This window comes from Schistocerca serialis, chromosome 2, assembly GCF_023864345.2.
Source record: "Schistocerca serialis cubense isolate TAMUIC-IGC-003099 chromosome 2, iqSchSeri2.2, whole genome shotgun sequence".
Lineage (NCBI taxonomy): Eukaryota > Metazoa > Arthropoda > Insecta > Orthoptera > Acrididae > Schistocerca > Schistocerca serialis.
In genome coordinates this window covers 83,117,369-83,133,967 of record NC_064639.1, presented here as the reverse complement: position 1 = coordinate 83,133,967, position 16,599 = coordinate 83,117,369, and positions in this window count along the sequence as shown.

Sequence of the window (16,599 nt, the reverse complement as noted above, 5' to 3'; positions counted from 1 at the left end):
TGGATGAGCGAGCGTCATGGTCTGGGCAACGTTTTCGTGTGATTCCGTGGATGACATTATTCTCGAACGTAAAATGGATCAACACAAGTACGCATCTATCGCTGAGCCCATGACCACTCCTACATGCAGTCTGGATTTTACTCGGCACGACTGCATCTACCAGCAAGACAATGCAAAGCATCACACAGCTCGGAGTGTGCACGTGAAATTCGAAGAGCACCTGCATGAGTTTTCTTTCTCCCTTGGTCACCAAACTCTTCTTATTTGAGATCAATCAAGTTCTGTGGGCCCACCTCGATCGGGCTGTTCGCGCCGTTGATCCTCAAGGAAAGTACACAGGGCAGCTGGCCACGCCACTGGAGTAGGCACGGCTCCACGTCCTTGTTGGTACCTTCCAGAGCCTCACTGACTGGCTACCTGCAGGTCTGCGTTACAGATGGTGTTTGTTGAGCCTTCTGACACGTGTTCACGTAAATGTGACTGGATCGTCTATAGTTAACAGTGTGATATCTGTGTCATTCAGAGTTAGGCTTTACAATAAAGTTATAAAATGAAAGAAAAAGGTAATAAGTATAAACATATATTATCGTGAAAGATACCTTTGGCGATAACTAATTTACAGATTCGATGATTCAGAGAAATTTGAACTTAATGGAGTGAGAAGAAATAAATTCCATCGAGAATTAGGTTTCAGTGATCTCCCGAAATCGCTCCAGAGAAATGCCGGGGTAGTTCCTTCGAAAGGGCACGGCCGATTTCGTTCCCCACCCTTAACAGAATGTGAGCTTGTGCTCCATCTCTAATGCCCTCGATATGGACGGGGCGTTAATTCCAATCTTCCTTTTTTCCTTTTGTTTTCTCCTTTTTATGTTTTACACACTCCAATAAAATGCAGACTGTCATCTTCAACTACAATTTGCATATGCCTTAACTGCAAGCCTTTGACACTTATCTCAATACGGGAGGGGTATTAGTGTGAGTGCGTGCTGTTGTATGGGAGTTGAGTAAAAACAAGGAAACACCGCAAAAAATGCAGGCGTGAACATAAATTCAGATCCTAGCGAAGTGTGCGCCGTTCTATTTAGCCACGAACGCCATCTGTGCAACGATCACATTACGTTGAAAATGTCAGTTGTAGATAAAAGAGTTTTCTGCTTGGTTGTGACAGCATTATGTCGGACTTAAGCGTTTTCCGCGGCTGTTGCGCGTAATAGTATATCTAACAGACAGTGTGTGTCAGTTGTTCACTTGCATTCGGGAGGACGACGGTTCAATCCCGTCTCCAGCAATCCTGGTTTAGGTTTTCCGTGATTTCCCTAAATCGTTTCAGGCAAATGCCGGGATGGTTCCTTTGAAAGGGCACGGCCGATTTCCTTCCCAGTCCTTCCCTAACCCGAGCTTGCGCTCCGTCTCTAATGACCTCGTTGTCGACGGGACGTTAAACACTAACCACCACCACCACCACCATCAGTTGTTCACATTTCTTTTGATTATACTCGTCGTATACTCACTGGTGATTGTAGCAGTTACGCGGACCGATTAATTCCACAACATTGTATCCAGTCACTGCAGACGTCCTTCAAGATACTTCTATATTAATTATCTCTTCTGAGTACAGTTCGAAGAAATCGACTTGCGTTCCAGCATGCTGCTGGCTCATTACAGACTGCAATAACAGTTCGTTTCTGCGTGCTCCCCTGCAGAGATGTGCTGCCACATGTTTTCAAACTTCAAGCGTAATTGTCCATTGTCGATTACTGCATTCGCTATCATATCGCCCCATGATAACACAACAGTACTCATCTTCTATACCAGCGGAATAAAGATACCCTTCAGTTTCACAATCAGCTTCATCCCATTAAACTATAGGTATGTTTAATAACCTCTACCGTGTGGTTCAAATGGCTCTGAGCACTATGGGACTTAACATCTTAGGTCATCAGTCCCCTAGAACCTAGAACTACTTAAACCTAACTAACCTAAGGACAGCACACAACACCCAGCCATCACGAGGCAGAGAAAATCCCTGACCCCGCCGGGAATCGAACCCGGGAACCCGGGCGTGGGAAGCGAGAACGCTACCGCACGACCACGAGATGCGGGCCCTCTACCGTGTCCCTGCTTATCGCATGATAATACAGGCGCGTGACTTCCAGGCCAAGAGTTTTACCAAACAGAATGTGATGCTCTCCTGATCACATGAAATGTTTCGGAACAGCTCATATATGCCAGTTTCTCCACTTTAAAGTTGGGTTGCTTCACAAAAATTCAGCTAACAAACCCAGTAATAACCCAGAATATTTTAACAAGTGTGATGTTTTCGGCGATGGAAGCCACATCCACAAACTGATCAAAAAGACAGAAACTCGTTAAAAAACCATCGAGAGTATTTGTATTTGTCCAAAATAGAAAACAGTCACTGTCATCCTGTCTCAAAAAAGACCTGCGAAGTTACATCCTCACAACATAACACAATCTCTGGAGAAAGATGAAAACTATCACATTTCATGTATCGGTGACGATACATGAATGAGAGAACATAGCAAAAGATATGCCAAGAAATATTAGGTCGTACAGATCAGATGAGGTTGAGATCCACATCCGTGGATGGTCTTGCATTGAAATTCAGTGCAACAGGAAGTAAACCAAAATATCAAATTGGGTGTGACGGTTATCAAAAAATTTGCAACAAGTACTGAGGACAACAGAGAAAACAAAGAACTCAGCCTTTGTTTTGCTAGATTTTGCGAAGAATGCTTTTCTCAATCATCGGCTTTCCTAGCTGAGTACCATCTGTAAATAATTTAGCGTTCGACATGTGTGTGTCGTTGTGGAGATCAGTCGAAGACTGCTTCGTGTAGTCCTCTGCACTATTCTGTTCTATGTAAAGCTCTTCAGCTCTACGTAACTACCGAAATTTACATAAATTTGAACCTGATTACTGTACTCTAGCCCTGGTCTTCTACTGTACTTTTAACTCTCCGCACTTCCTCCATTTCGAAACTGTCATTCCTCGATTCCTTTTGGCGTGTCTTATCAAAATGAAATTTGCTTGTTATATTTGCACATTGCCAACCTTCAGTTACTTATGTGTCGCTTATTCGCAACGAACTTTTGTTGTTATCGCAGAACCCACTGACAAACTTTCACTGCAGCGTCTGTTACGGTAGTTTCTCTGTTTGAGTTATTTAGGACTTGAATAACCTAAGCCAACCAAGGGAAAGAGAGCTGAGACGTTAGGCATTCATTCACAAATTACGAAGGAAAACAGAGCCTACGTTTTCTTTCTTTTCTGTTCGAGGCTGTGATAGAGAAAGGTATACTTTCTTACGGTGTAAAATGGTGTACCGTTGAGACCGACAACTGTACAGCTGGTCCCGGCAGAGGTTCGAGTCCTCCCTCGGGCATGGGTGTGTGTGTGTGTGTGTGTGTGTCCTTAAGATAATTTAGGTTAAGTAGTGTGTAAGCTTTGGAACTGATGACCTTAGCAGTTAAGTCCCATAAGATTACACACACATTTGAACATTTGAGACCGACTGTATATACGTGAGGGGCGTTCAGAAAGTAAAGCAACGATTTTTTTTCCCTGAGAGCGTATTATGGATTCAAATACGCCATACTATTCCCCACAGCCATTGCCTAAAATATCCTATTTTTCAACATCACCTCCGTTCAGTGTGACAGCCTTATGCCATCCTACTGGGAGGGGCTGTAGCCTCGCATGGTACCATTATACTGGCCAACGTCTGAGCCATCGTCCTGCTGTATCAGTAAGCTCTCCATCACCCACGTACTACTTCCCACAGAGTGCATTGTTCATTGGGCAAGCAGATGGAAGTCTGAAGGTGCGAAATGTTAGCACATGACTTTGAGTGAGTCAGCACCACCAACAGAGAAACACAGCTGTGCAGCCTGGCGTCTGATTGTGACTCATCGGTCACTTGGAGAGAGAGAATCCACACATTGCAACACTGCAGGAGTGACAACTGTGTGCGGCCGGCCGGCCAGCCTGCAGACTTACGCGACCTTGTTGCGACGATGCCAGACACCTCGCCCAGTGACTCACCGTGATTTTGTTCGCTGCCAGATCTCCGTAGACATTCTGCAAGCGGCCTGAATATCTGTGATACTCCAGTTTTCCGCCAGAAGAAACTCAGTGACAGCTCTTTGCATGTAATGCACATCCGTTACAGGCGCCATTTCGAAGGTTACGTATAGCGCCCACACCTGTCGGAATTCCATGAAACTGGAGGGCGTGAAGCAGGAATATATCACGATGCCTCACAATAAAATATGCATCTTTTAACAAAGATGGTGGAGCAAAAAAAAACAAAAAAAATGCTTTTCATTACTTATTGACTGCCCCTCGTATATGACGAGAAGACTGTGAGAGTTGTAATATCCACGCCTATATTTTATTCAGAATAACATTCACGACAGCACTGTGTGTAGAAAGTGAATGAACATGCTCGTGATGTTAATAAAAAGGACTTCGTCGTTAATAAAATAATAAATAATTATTGTCAATAGCATAATTTAATATCTTGTAAAAAACTATATCTTAGGAAATACTTATAGAAAAACATAAAGGAAAACTCTTTGTTATCTATGATTCTTCTAGAATAATCCTTCTTCTTGTCCGAAGTGTTGTACTGATAGGATGTGACTGATGTCTGGTAACACAGAGGTCAGTAAAAAACCGTATTATGTTGCTAATTTAATATTTGGTAGAAACACGTTATGTGTCACTGAAATAAATCTTCTGTGATTGGAGTTTTACTTCAGTTTGATTCTTGTCATATGCAAATGTTAAATTTTCTGATCAGCTACAAAGCAGCTATTAATCTACAGCGTGGTTCATTGGTAAACGCTGAATAATGAGCGATTAACACTAAGAAATATTTTCAAATGTTAATGCATATAGTGAAGGTACAAAAAGGTTTAATATATATAATTTTTTAGTATTAAAACAGGGGTTGGAGCATAACTGATAACTCATTGTCTTACGTTAGCCGCCATACTGCAGCGATAGATTTTAATTGACTTTATACACAGACATAAATGTTGTTGCTCATAATAGCGATAGTAAATCTGTATTGGTGGCCCAGAACCTAATCTGAGGTACTAAATTCCAATTAGACTGTGAATAATCTCTAAATATAGTGAACTTCCATGAAAGGAAACAGCATCTTATGTGATACAAATTCGTATAAGCTGATGTATGAAGCTTGATTATTGCTTAAAAACTTTAATGAAATATTTTTACACGAAAAAATACATTAGTGTTGTGTGCGTGAGGTTTTGTGCGACAAAACTGTTCATTTTGCTTAGGGAAAAGTGTTGCCGCCTCGAATAACAGTACCGTTAAATTCGATAAACGATCTGTAACTAGTAAAAAGAGTATTATGCAATAGCACTGAAAATTACTAAAAATCATTACTCTTGTTTAGTTCAGATTACACATCATACATTTAGCTTGTTTGCTTGAATGTATATGATTACTTTTGTGCGTGAACTTAGCGCCATTTACAATGCTTGGCAGACAACATTGCTTCACATTCCGAGGTGGAGATTTGCTTAACAAAATTACGATCACTCGCCGTGAAAAACAGTTATTTAATGAAACCTCATGTTACATTGATAACACTGGGCAACAAAAAATGATTTTTTAAAAAAAATCTAGGGTTTTCCCGCTGAATTAGACTAATTTTGATGCCCTGAGTCCGAAAATGACCTTAGTTTTTTCTATCAGGTCAGGATTTTTTGCTACAGAAATTTTTAAAAATCGATTTTTCGTAAAAAAAAAAAACAAATTTCTTTGTATCATCTGCTGAGAAACCCCGGAAGATTTTTTCCGTTTTCCTCAAGAAATAAAAGTCAACGTATGCAAATTCATTAAGTTTTTATTTACTCCATCAAATTAAATAAGCATATTTATCATAATATTAGTATAACAATGAGCGTTACGTGACACAAAAGTTCAGAGTTCACGGCATCAATTGGCGTTTCTTCGATTCCCGTTTGTGAGCAGCTGCTGGGTTGTCTATCTTCAGCATCCAGCGGTAGTCCGCCATCATGACTGCGTCCCACCTCCCCTGGTACCTATCCTCCATTTGGCGCATGTCCTGATGGAACCTTTCTCCCTGCTCGTCGCTCATCGCCCCAAGGTTTTCAGGAAACTTCTCCATGTGTGAGTACAGGAAGTGCATCTTTATACTCATCAAACACCCGAGATTTTGAAAGGCCTCTATCATGCTGCTGATGAGTCTGGCGTGGTTTGCTGCCTTCGTGTTCCCCAGGAAGTTGTTCACCACCTGCACAAACGATTTCCACGCGGCGCACTCTAACGTGTTCATGGAGTTTTCGAACTCTGTGTCCTTTATGAGCTGCCGTATCTGCGGCCCATCGAAAATGCCGGCCTTCAGCTTCTCAATGGTCAGTCGCGGAAAGGCTCGGCACAGGTAGTGGAAGCACCTCCCATCCTTGTCCAGAGCACGCGTGAACTGTTTCATTAACCCAAGCTTCATGTGTAGCGGTGGGATCAATATCTTCTCCCGGTCAATAAGAGGTTCGTTTATGATGTTTCTCGCACCAGGTACTAACTGCCCTCGTGGCGGCCACACTTTCTTTACATAGTGCTGGGCTCTGTCTCGACTGTCCCACATACATATAAAGCATGGGTATTTCGTGAACCCGGACTGCTGACCAAGTAGAAAGTTCACCATCTTGAAGTCGACGCAGATGATCCATTGGTGCTGCTCATATTGGATTTTGTCGAGCACGTACTTCATTGCTTCATATTTCTCTACGAGAGTTGTGGAGTGAGCAAGAGGGATTGAGGCGAACTCGTTCCCGTTGTGGAGGAGCACACACTTCAAAGAGCGCTTGCAGCTGTCAATAAAGAGTCGCCAGTCTCTCGGATCGTATGTAGGAGCCCCGAGTTTAACAAGAAGACCAGCGACATCTCGGCAGTACACTAGGTCTTCCTCCTGGCAGAAGTAGCCCATGTAGTCCTCATGCCTTCTACGAAAGAAAGTGATACGCGCGTCCTCGCCAAGTAGATTTTTCTCTTTGAGTCTGGAGGCCAACAGCTCGGATGAAGTCTTCGACAAGCTGAGATCCCGAACAAGATCATTAAGCTCACATTGTGAAAAGAGCTGCCGACCATCTTGTGCTTCATACTCCTCGTCTGCTATATATCCTCCCTCGTCTGCAGTGGTGGCCTCGTCGTCGATGTTAGGAAGCTCTGTGAACGCTGGTACAGGAATTTCTTCGCAGTGAGCAACTGGACGGCGGGCAGATGGAAGGTCGGGGTACTGGAGGCTGTGCCGATTTTTCCGGTTGATGCCAGTAGTATTGATGGCGCAGAAGTAACAATCCGATGCATGGTCCAAGGGCTCCCTCCAAACCATCGGAATCCCAAACTTCAGTGAAGTTTTCGTGCCCTTCGTCCACCGCCGGAGGTATTCCACGCACTTCTTGCAGACCGTGTGCGGTGCCCAGGGCTTATCTTGGTCACCCAGCTTGACTTGAAAGTAAGCCTGGTAGGCGTTCTTCACAAATCCCGTGATGTTCTTCCTGACTACTGAAAGCGTGTATTCTCCGCAGATGTAGCAGAAAACGTCTGGATTATTCATGCATGAACGTCGCGCAGAAGCCATATCAATCTGAAATAGTAATAGAAATATGCAGTTGACTGTCAGACAATAAAAATTAGAATAAATTTTATACTATAGTAAGAAAAAAAGGCATCTATTGGAATGATTAACTGTTACAATCTTAAAGGCTTCTTTTGTTTTCATATGTCCTGAATAATCCCCTTAAAACCCCTAATATTAGCATATTGAAGCCTATAAAAAGGGTTACATTTCAGGGAAAAATGGCCATGTAGGCCTATGGCTGTATCTCAAAAAGTTGACCTGATAGAGCAAAATCAATGTGATATTCGGACTCAGAACACCAAAATTAGTCTAAATCAGCTGAGAAACCCATGACATTTTTTTGGTTGTTGCCCAGCGTAATAAGTAACTAGTTTTATTGCAATCTTGCTGAAACTGTACAACACGCAGTCAAATCACAGAGTAAGCAATATATGAAAGCAGCAGTGGGTTTGTGTGTGTGAAGTCCTTGTGTGATATTAGAGATCCTCTTATACGACTATTCTGCAATCAGAGATGACCATTGTTTTCTTTACTAACTATTTGGCGAGAAATGTTGGGCTGTCGACTTGATAAATAGAGTTTGTGTCACCGGAATAAATCTTCTATGATTGGAATTTTATTTCATTTTGATTCTCATCATATGTAAATGTTAGGTTTCCTGATCAGGTACAAAGGAGCGCATTCTACAGAATGCCATGGGAGAGTGCCTTTCTGCGGTTATAGTTCACTTTTCCAGTTTTCGTTTATAAACTGCGTTTAATTAGCCATCAGGGTAAGCAAGTCGGTATTTCATCCACCACATACGTTCTGCATCGTCTATTCCTTTCCAAACTTTGTGAAATAACTGGTCTTTCTATGCTGTGCTGAGACGAGGAATTGTTTCAACTAACCTTAATTAGAATCTTCTAGGTTAAAACATGCCCATTGCTGAAAAAAATACTGATATTGTCTAAATTTTCATAACTGAGTATTCTGCGGGCCGAGCTTTCGGCATGTAACGTGAACATTTTCGAAGTTCCATGTTTATTTCTGCACAATGTTGTCCTGGCCAGAACGGAGCTGAAGAACGCAAGAGAAGAGAAGGCGGTGAAACAACGTCAGCCAGTGGTGCGCTGATTAGGACCGCACCACGACAGCAGCGGCCTCTAGATGAGGAGAACATAAGCGCCGTTCTTGCCAACCATGGCCGCTCAGTATTCTGACAGCATCAGCACGGCCCAGCAGAGACTGTTATGATACCAGTGAAGTGTGATCCATATCAACTGCGTGCATTAACACTGTATATAGCAAAGGTCACTTATTTGCATATCGCCCCTCGCTTCCGACCACTTATTGTAAATACAAGTTAAGTTTTGTCATTCTTCTTAATTGTAATAATAACTATTAATGTGATTTTGCTTGAATTGTTGTACAACAATCCGAGAACGCACCATCCTGTAGGCATTCTATGCGAGACGAGTGGGCAGGACCCCACAAATATCTATCATTCTCGGACACCCACTGCGCCGAACTGGCTGAAGTCACACGATATCTTAATTTAATTTGGTCGTCATTTCTTTTTTTTTGTTTTTTTTTTGTTTTTATTAATGTGTGCAAAGGAAATTCTAACGCAAACTTAAGAACGGCCGATGAGGGATAAAATTTAAATATGTGTCTTCTCATAGATTTTAATTACAGGGCAGTTGGGGTTAATGAGCGCAGGAATATTGGATGGTGTGCTGGAATGCATGTTAGGGAGAAGTTTAGCTTAGTAGTTGACTCCAGGCTACATTTATTCATGAAACAGAATGAAATACTCTACTCATGTAAACACTTATAATGTGGAAAGTACTTTCACTATCGATCAGTGAGGGGTGTCTGCTTTAACTATTTTAGTCAACAGTATTCCGTAAGGATTAGGTCAAGTAAAAAATTCAAACTGGACACTCAAATGAAACAAAAATCCAGACACTTAAAGAGAGCAGACGACAAGTTCACCATCTCTAGGGCAGACGATCTGCGAAAACTGGCTTGAAGCCGACAATGGAAAGGCATCAAGAAACTTAATAAGGATCCCGATGCAAGAAGTAAATCATGACTGGATGAGGAACAAGGCCTTCCCTAACTGAATCTAGTTAAACGACCAGATATTTATCACTCAGGAAGGGTCCAAAACGTGCTTCCGACAAATTAATTAAAAGTCTCAGATACTTCCTAACGTGGAAATACTTACTATCTCACAAGTAAAATCACATTTCTAGTGAGCACAGCAGTGGCAATGACACTAAACAGACCCCGAACAGCGTCTGCTGACTTTGAACATCTTTCAGCCTGCAGAAACTCCGAGGACAGAGACGGACAAAACCTTGGAAGTGGCGAACTGACCAGTCGACAAAGCGACTCCGCAGTGGTGCCGAGCGTCTCCTCCAATCAGGAGACAGTAGACACAGCACCTGGTTTCTCATTTCAGTATTTCCTAAGCATCAAAAATTGAAGCAATCGTTTTTCTTGCGCAGCGATCTTTAAGAAACCAACCGTGAAGCCACTCGTGAAGAATGAACAAGCAGACCGAGCTTCCCCCCTCTGCTCGTACCCGCTAGACTGCCGACACAACGTAGCCTCCGGGGAAAGATCCTACGGCCATTCCAAGGTCCAAGACGGGACCGAAGAGGGCCATCTAAATTTATCGATGTGCGTACGTTCGTATTTACACAGACATTCTCACAACCAAGCAAACATCCATGTTTAGGAAAGGTAGGTAAGGGTACGAAATATGTTGAATTTCGAGCGTAATAAAACAGAGAATAAAAGTCATATCCGTCCCCAGTGTGAATTCTTCTCCTGGTATGATAAAAAAATCTAAGAAAATGCAAGCAGAAAAGAGACAGTCTGCAGAACATAACAAAGTTACTGCGCCCTTCTTACGTAAAACATTTGTCTTCCCGAGATACAATAATAATTATAAAGGTCAAGGGAAATCTAAAATGGTTATCTCTGATACGCACCTTTCATCAATTAAATTAAGTACAAATTTTGTAGTTAAGCAGAAGTGAACAATCCTGATAGTAATGAAACAAAATATTGTCATTGTAGTATATACTGTTTTCGTATACTTGATGCGCCAAAGATAACGATTAGCGTCCTGTCTTTGAGCGCGCGTCATACATCTACATCACACTCCTCAAGCCACCAAACGGCTTGGAAGGTAATTCTGGTGCCACTAAAAGATCAGCCATTCCTTGTTACACGAACGAATAATGCGTGTGTCAGCTTCTTCTAGTTTATAAATACAAGCTCATTTCTTATCATTCTATGTTTCACAGATAGCGAACTGTTATGTGTTGCATGACACTTGTAACTTCATCTACGTTAATTAAACAGGACAAAAACCAATTCTCTATCATTGTGGACCATCTTGATTCATTAATGCTCTCACGTACTGAGCCTTGGTAATTACAACATTAGCTAAGTAACTGTACATGCCACCTGAGGCAAATTTTTGTGGATCACTAGGCTATACTGGAAACCACTTCATAATCCTTTGCAATAATATCGTTGGTGTGATAAATAATCGGATCTCGAGTATTAAGATTTGTTTCATCTTGTCTATATAGATTATCTCCATCGACTTAGTTTTTACACATTTAATGTGTCCTTCATGCGACCATGATGAAGTTGCCAAAAGAATAATCTTCTGTTTCTTGGTATATACAATTCTGCCCCAAAGAAGAGCATGAGATGGGTGCTCAGATTTATAAAATAGTTAAGATAGTACACGTAAAGTACATACCTGTAAGTTAGCTATTGAGAGTATCCTTAAGCTTCACCTTCTTAGAGTAATTCTATTGATGTGTTAGCTGTGTGTGTTTCATTTACATCGCATCCACACTCCATTTAATATCATGTTTTTGTATTTTGTATTACTTTCACATATTAGCTGTTGATGTTCACTTACATCACCACAACAGTGAGGCCATAGCTTTGGCTAAGTCATGTGCATTTTCATTCTTGTGAGGATTTACATTTGCCTATTATGCAAGAGCTTTTTCAGTCTAAGTTTTCTCCACAACTTCTGCTGTTAATTGTAAATAATTTAAATCATATTACAATCATGACTTCGATATGGGTAACATCTTTCAAGTATCATTCCTGGGAACTTCTCCCATTTTACTAGATCAGTGTTAAACGTATTACTAATGTTGTTAATCAATACCATAGAATACAATTACCCTCACACACACTGACGATAATTTCAGGAGGAACATGTTGAAATTTATCAAGACTATTTATTAAAGAAATTTTCTGCTATTTAGTGGATAGTGAAATATTTTATTTCTGATTGTACTTGCGAATAAGTACGACTTCCTAGCAGTAGAGGTTGCGAAAAGCGATCAGCTTGGAATGTGATCTTCTGTTTAGTTCATAAAGAAGTGTGAAGCCTGCTCTCCCTTTTTAAGAGTGTCTGATGAAAGTTGTCCATTGTATTTGGATATTTGCCAAATTCTATAGATTAGGTTTGTTTCATCTAAGTTATCTGCAAGGGATTATTTCTCTTACCTTTGGACCCACTGATTGTCTTTCGTTATGTGATCTGCTGTAATAGTGTACATGATAAGGTTAATAAGAGCAAGAAAGCCCCAGCCAACGAGGTAATCAGGTCCAAAGTCATTGGACATATAAAAGCAGAACAATAATGAAGGCTTCTTATTCATCTTCCCATGACTATGGTAGGGATAGGATGTTCTGTCTTATAGCGTGAAATAATTTGTTGTTGAAGGTGCTTGCATTTACACATGCTGAGAATATACACTCCTGGAAATGGAAAAAAGAACACATTGACACCGGCGTGTCAGACCCACCATACTTGCTCCGGACACTGCGAGAGGGCTGTAAAAGCAATGATCACACGCACGGCACAGCGGACACACCAGGAACCGCGGTGTTGGCCGTCGAATGGCGCTAGCTGCGCAGCATTTGTGCACCGCCGCCGTCAGTGTCAGCCAGTTTGCCGTGGCATACGGAGCTCCATCGCAGTCTTTAACACTGGTAGCATGCCGCTGGATTAATCCGAAAAAAATGACGTTTTGCCATTCGTCGTTGAGTACACCATCGCCGGCGCTCTTGTCTGTGATGCAGCGTCAAGGGTAACCGCAGCCATGGTCTCCGAGCTGATAGGCCACGCTGCTGCAAACGTCGTCGAACTGTTCGTGCAGATGGTTGTTGTTTTTCAAACGTCCCCATCCGTTGACTCATGGATCGAGACGTGCCTGCCCAATCCGGTACAGCCATGTGGATAAGATGCCTGTCATCTCGACTGCTAGTGATTCGAGGCCGTAGGGATCCAGCACGGCGTTCCGTATTACCCCCCTGAACCCGCCGATTCCATATTCTGCTAACAGACATTGGATCTCGACCAACGCGAGCAGCAATGTCGCGATACGATAAACCGCAATCGCGATATACTACAATCCGATCTTTATCAAAGTCGGAAACATGATGGTACGCATTCTTCGTCCTAACACGAGGCATCACAACAACGTTTCACCAGGCAACGACTGTCAACTGCTGTTTGTGTATGAGAAATCGGTTGGAAATTTTCCTCATGTAAGCACGTTGTAGGTATCGCCACCGGCGCCACTCTTGTGAGAATGCTCTGAAAAGCTAATCATTTGCATATCACAGCATCTTCTTCCTGTCGGCTAAGTTTCGCGTCTGTAGCACGTCATCTTTGTGGTGTAGGAATTTTAATGGTCAATAGTATATATATTTGTGTGTGTGTGCGTGCGTGCGTGTGTGTGTGTGTGTGTGTGTGTGTGTGTGTGTGTGTGTGTTTGTGTGAATCAGCAATAGTTGGTAGGTGTCAGACATTTTATTAATAACAAATCTCTCCTGGTCATATCGAACCATTATGCACTACAAAATGCTGGCAGTGTGCAGGCCATGTTTGTTGGTGCAAATTTGTCTGTCTCAGGACAGAGTGACTCTCAATGAATACGATTCTTTGATATAGCTTGCGTTCTGTTTATGATATGGCTTTATCTTGCGGTTGGCGTCAGCAAGTCGGTATTTCATTCACCGAATAAGCTGTACCTGACATCACTTCAAATATCCGTCGAAAATCTGATTTTTGTAGGGGTGTGCTAAGGACAACATGTGATACATGTTACTTTAGGTGACGTCACTATGGGGAATTTTGGGTATATGATGCACCATAATATTCAAAGTAATAAATCTTATACGTTTTATTTCAAATGCATGCCAATGTTAAATGAATCACAGTTTTTGTGAGTCAACATGTGTTGCTAAACAAGCTTTCTTCGAAGCCTTGAGTGCAAGTAACAAGTTAAATACTCTCGTGGTCAATTCAATTTATATTTCATTCAGAACTAGTTGCCCATAATGAATATTCAGAAATAAAATACTTTTTGTTTTATTAAGCTACTTTATTGAGAGGGCAGCTGCATCAATCTCATTACACGTTTTGTGGTATTACAAGCTCGCCACAGTTAGACAATCATATTATCTATTAACGCACAACTACCACTCGTATCTTACTAATCAGAGGAAAACTAGATCCTAGAAACATTCAATCTGTTTCAGTAAAAGGAAAAGTTAACCAGCAGTAAATATTTTAAATCTCTCCCTTTGTCAGAAAAATTCTAGGACAAGGTTTTTTGTTTCTGAGTTTGCAATACTAAAAAGGACAAATCTTGTTTTTATGTTACCGGGCATGTGTCCATTCCTTAAATGACCTCGGCCATGTTACCGTACAAACTAACGATGTGACAATGGTGTGCTTAGCAACACACTGTTTGGGATTTTGGCACATTATTTACGCTAACACAATGGATACTGATCATGAGCAAAGAGTGAGTGTAAAGTTCTGCATCAAGCTCTGGAAAACCTCTAATGAAACTGGGCAATAAATGCAGGCGAGGTACTTTCAAGAACACAAAGGGTTTCGTGAAGACAGAGATTCGAATCAAGACGAACACGATCTGGTCGCCCGTCTACGGCACATACCGATGGAAACAAGGAGCGTGTAAGGCTTTTATTCCAAGCGACTTGCAGCTGTGCAAGGCACATCAGGAAAACTCAATTTGAATCTTGATGTGTCTTGAGATTTTATACGAAGATTTAGGCAAACGGAAAATTACTGCAAACTCGTAACTCAAACACTAACTGACGAACAGAAAGAGGGAAGACGAAGAGATTCTGCTGAAGTACTGGATGGAATCATTCCACATTTCTGTCAAAAATTATTGTTAGTGATTAAGTTTGTTGATACCGGTAGCAAACGACAATCTTAGAGAACAAAGACAATGTTGAACACACTCTTTGATACTAAAGGATTAGTTCGCCTCTAGTATGTTCCTCCAGGTCAAACAGTGAACAAAACTGCTTACATGGAAGTCTTGAAAGGTTTGCGACAAGCAATTCGACATCGCTGCCGTAATTTGCGGCATTCACAAGATTGCTTCTTACTGAATGACAACGCAAGACACCTCACTGCTTCATCTGTTATCGAGTATCTGTTCTGTCATTCTATTATTGACATCCCACATTCACCATATTCTCCTGATCTCTCGCCTTCAAATTATTTACTTGTTTCCGTGAATGAAGAGGTGACTGAATGGAAAGTTGCATCAAGATATCGCAGACATCCTATAAGCTTTGAGTAATGAGCTTAGAAGCACCACAACTGAAAATTTCCCTGCTTGCTTCCAAGACCTCCAGCAACGTTAGTAACCGTTAGTAGGCAGCCAAGGGGACTGCTTAGTTCGGAGCTAGGATCATGACTTGCCAAGCGCCGTTTTCTATTCTTTGAAAACCCTGTCTTGAAGCTTTTCTGACAAACTGACTATTTTAAACATCAAATATAAAGTACACTGCTCGTTTTTAGTGTCGGGGTCTGAGAATCGTTACTGAGAGTAGCCCGACCTCAGTATAATAATTGAGAATTATTCATTTTCGCAGGGAGGGCAAACTTTATGCAGGACTTAACCAACACCAACTGTTGCAATTTAAAGTACAAGAGAAATATTGACTATACAGAAATCATACAGTCTCTAATAACATGAAAACAACATTTAATTGCAAGACAGATCTTTGTTTCAGTGAATATAAAAATATATCAGCTCAACAATTGTTCTTTTGGATAACATTTCCTAACCCTCAAAGTCTTTTAAATGTCTCTAACTATAATGAACGTCTGCACAAAATATGTGTTGAGGAACACTCTTCAAATAATGTTTGCTTTGGTCCTCATTACAGGTAATTTTTTAAGAGACAGTCAATTCTCAGACCAAATTCTATAAACATGGTAGGCCCCTAAACAGTCGCTTTTCACAACACCATCCACATTACTGTTGACGTTCATAGTCTTCCCTCAATCAAAATAAAGCTGATAGCTATTCAGTGTACTAAGCCTCAGCAAATTCACTGTATGCTAGCGTTCTGTGATGACTGCTAGTTCTTCTCAAACTTCTGATGGCTTGATTTTTCATTTCTCATTCATTTATTCACTGTCAAATTTTACAGTCTTGAATCGCCTTTTTTGATATTTTTTCTTTCTATCTTTTTGCTTGAAATCTTCTTGTCTTGCATATCCTCTTCCTCGTTTATAACGTTAACATCGGTGTCTACTGTTAAAACTCTGATCGTCTCTGCATGGTCAAACAGCATTCTTCTACTCGTTACGATAATTCTATGCCCCACATAAAATCTTGTGAATTTCGTCACAAAGAAACTCCCTCACTTTCCTCGAGACTATCACTCTTTCTCACTGGTTGAATTTCTTGTCCTGTCTGTTCGTCATTACGTTACCGAGCCCCATCAGCGACTGACCCCTACCATTTTTCGATTCCTCCTTATCAAAATTTTGCACAGATAATTTTCCTGCCAGACGAAAGCGATCTCTATACTTGTAAACTGCATACAGTCCAAAGTACTTGTAACA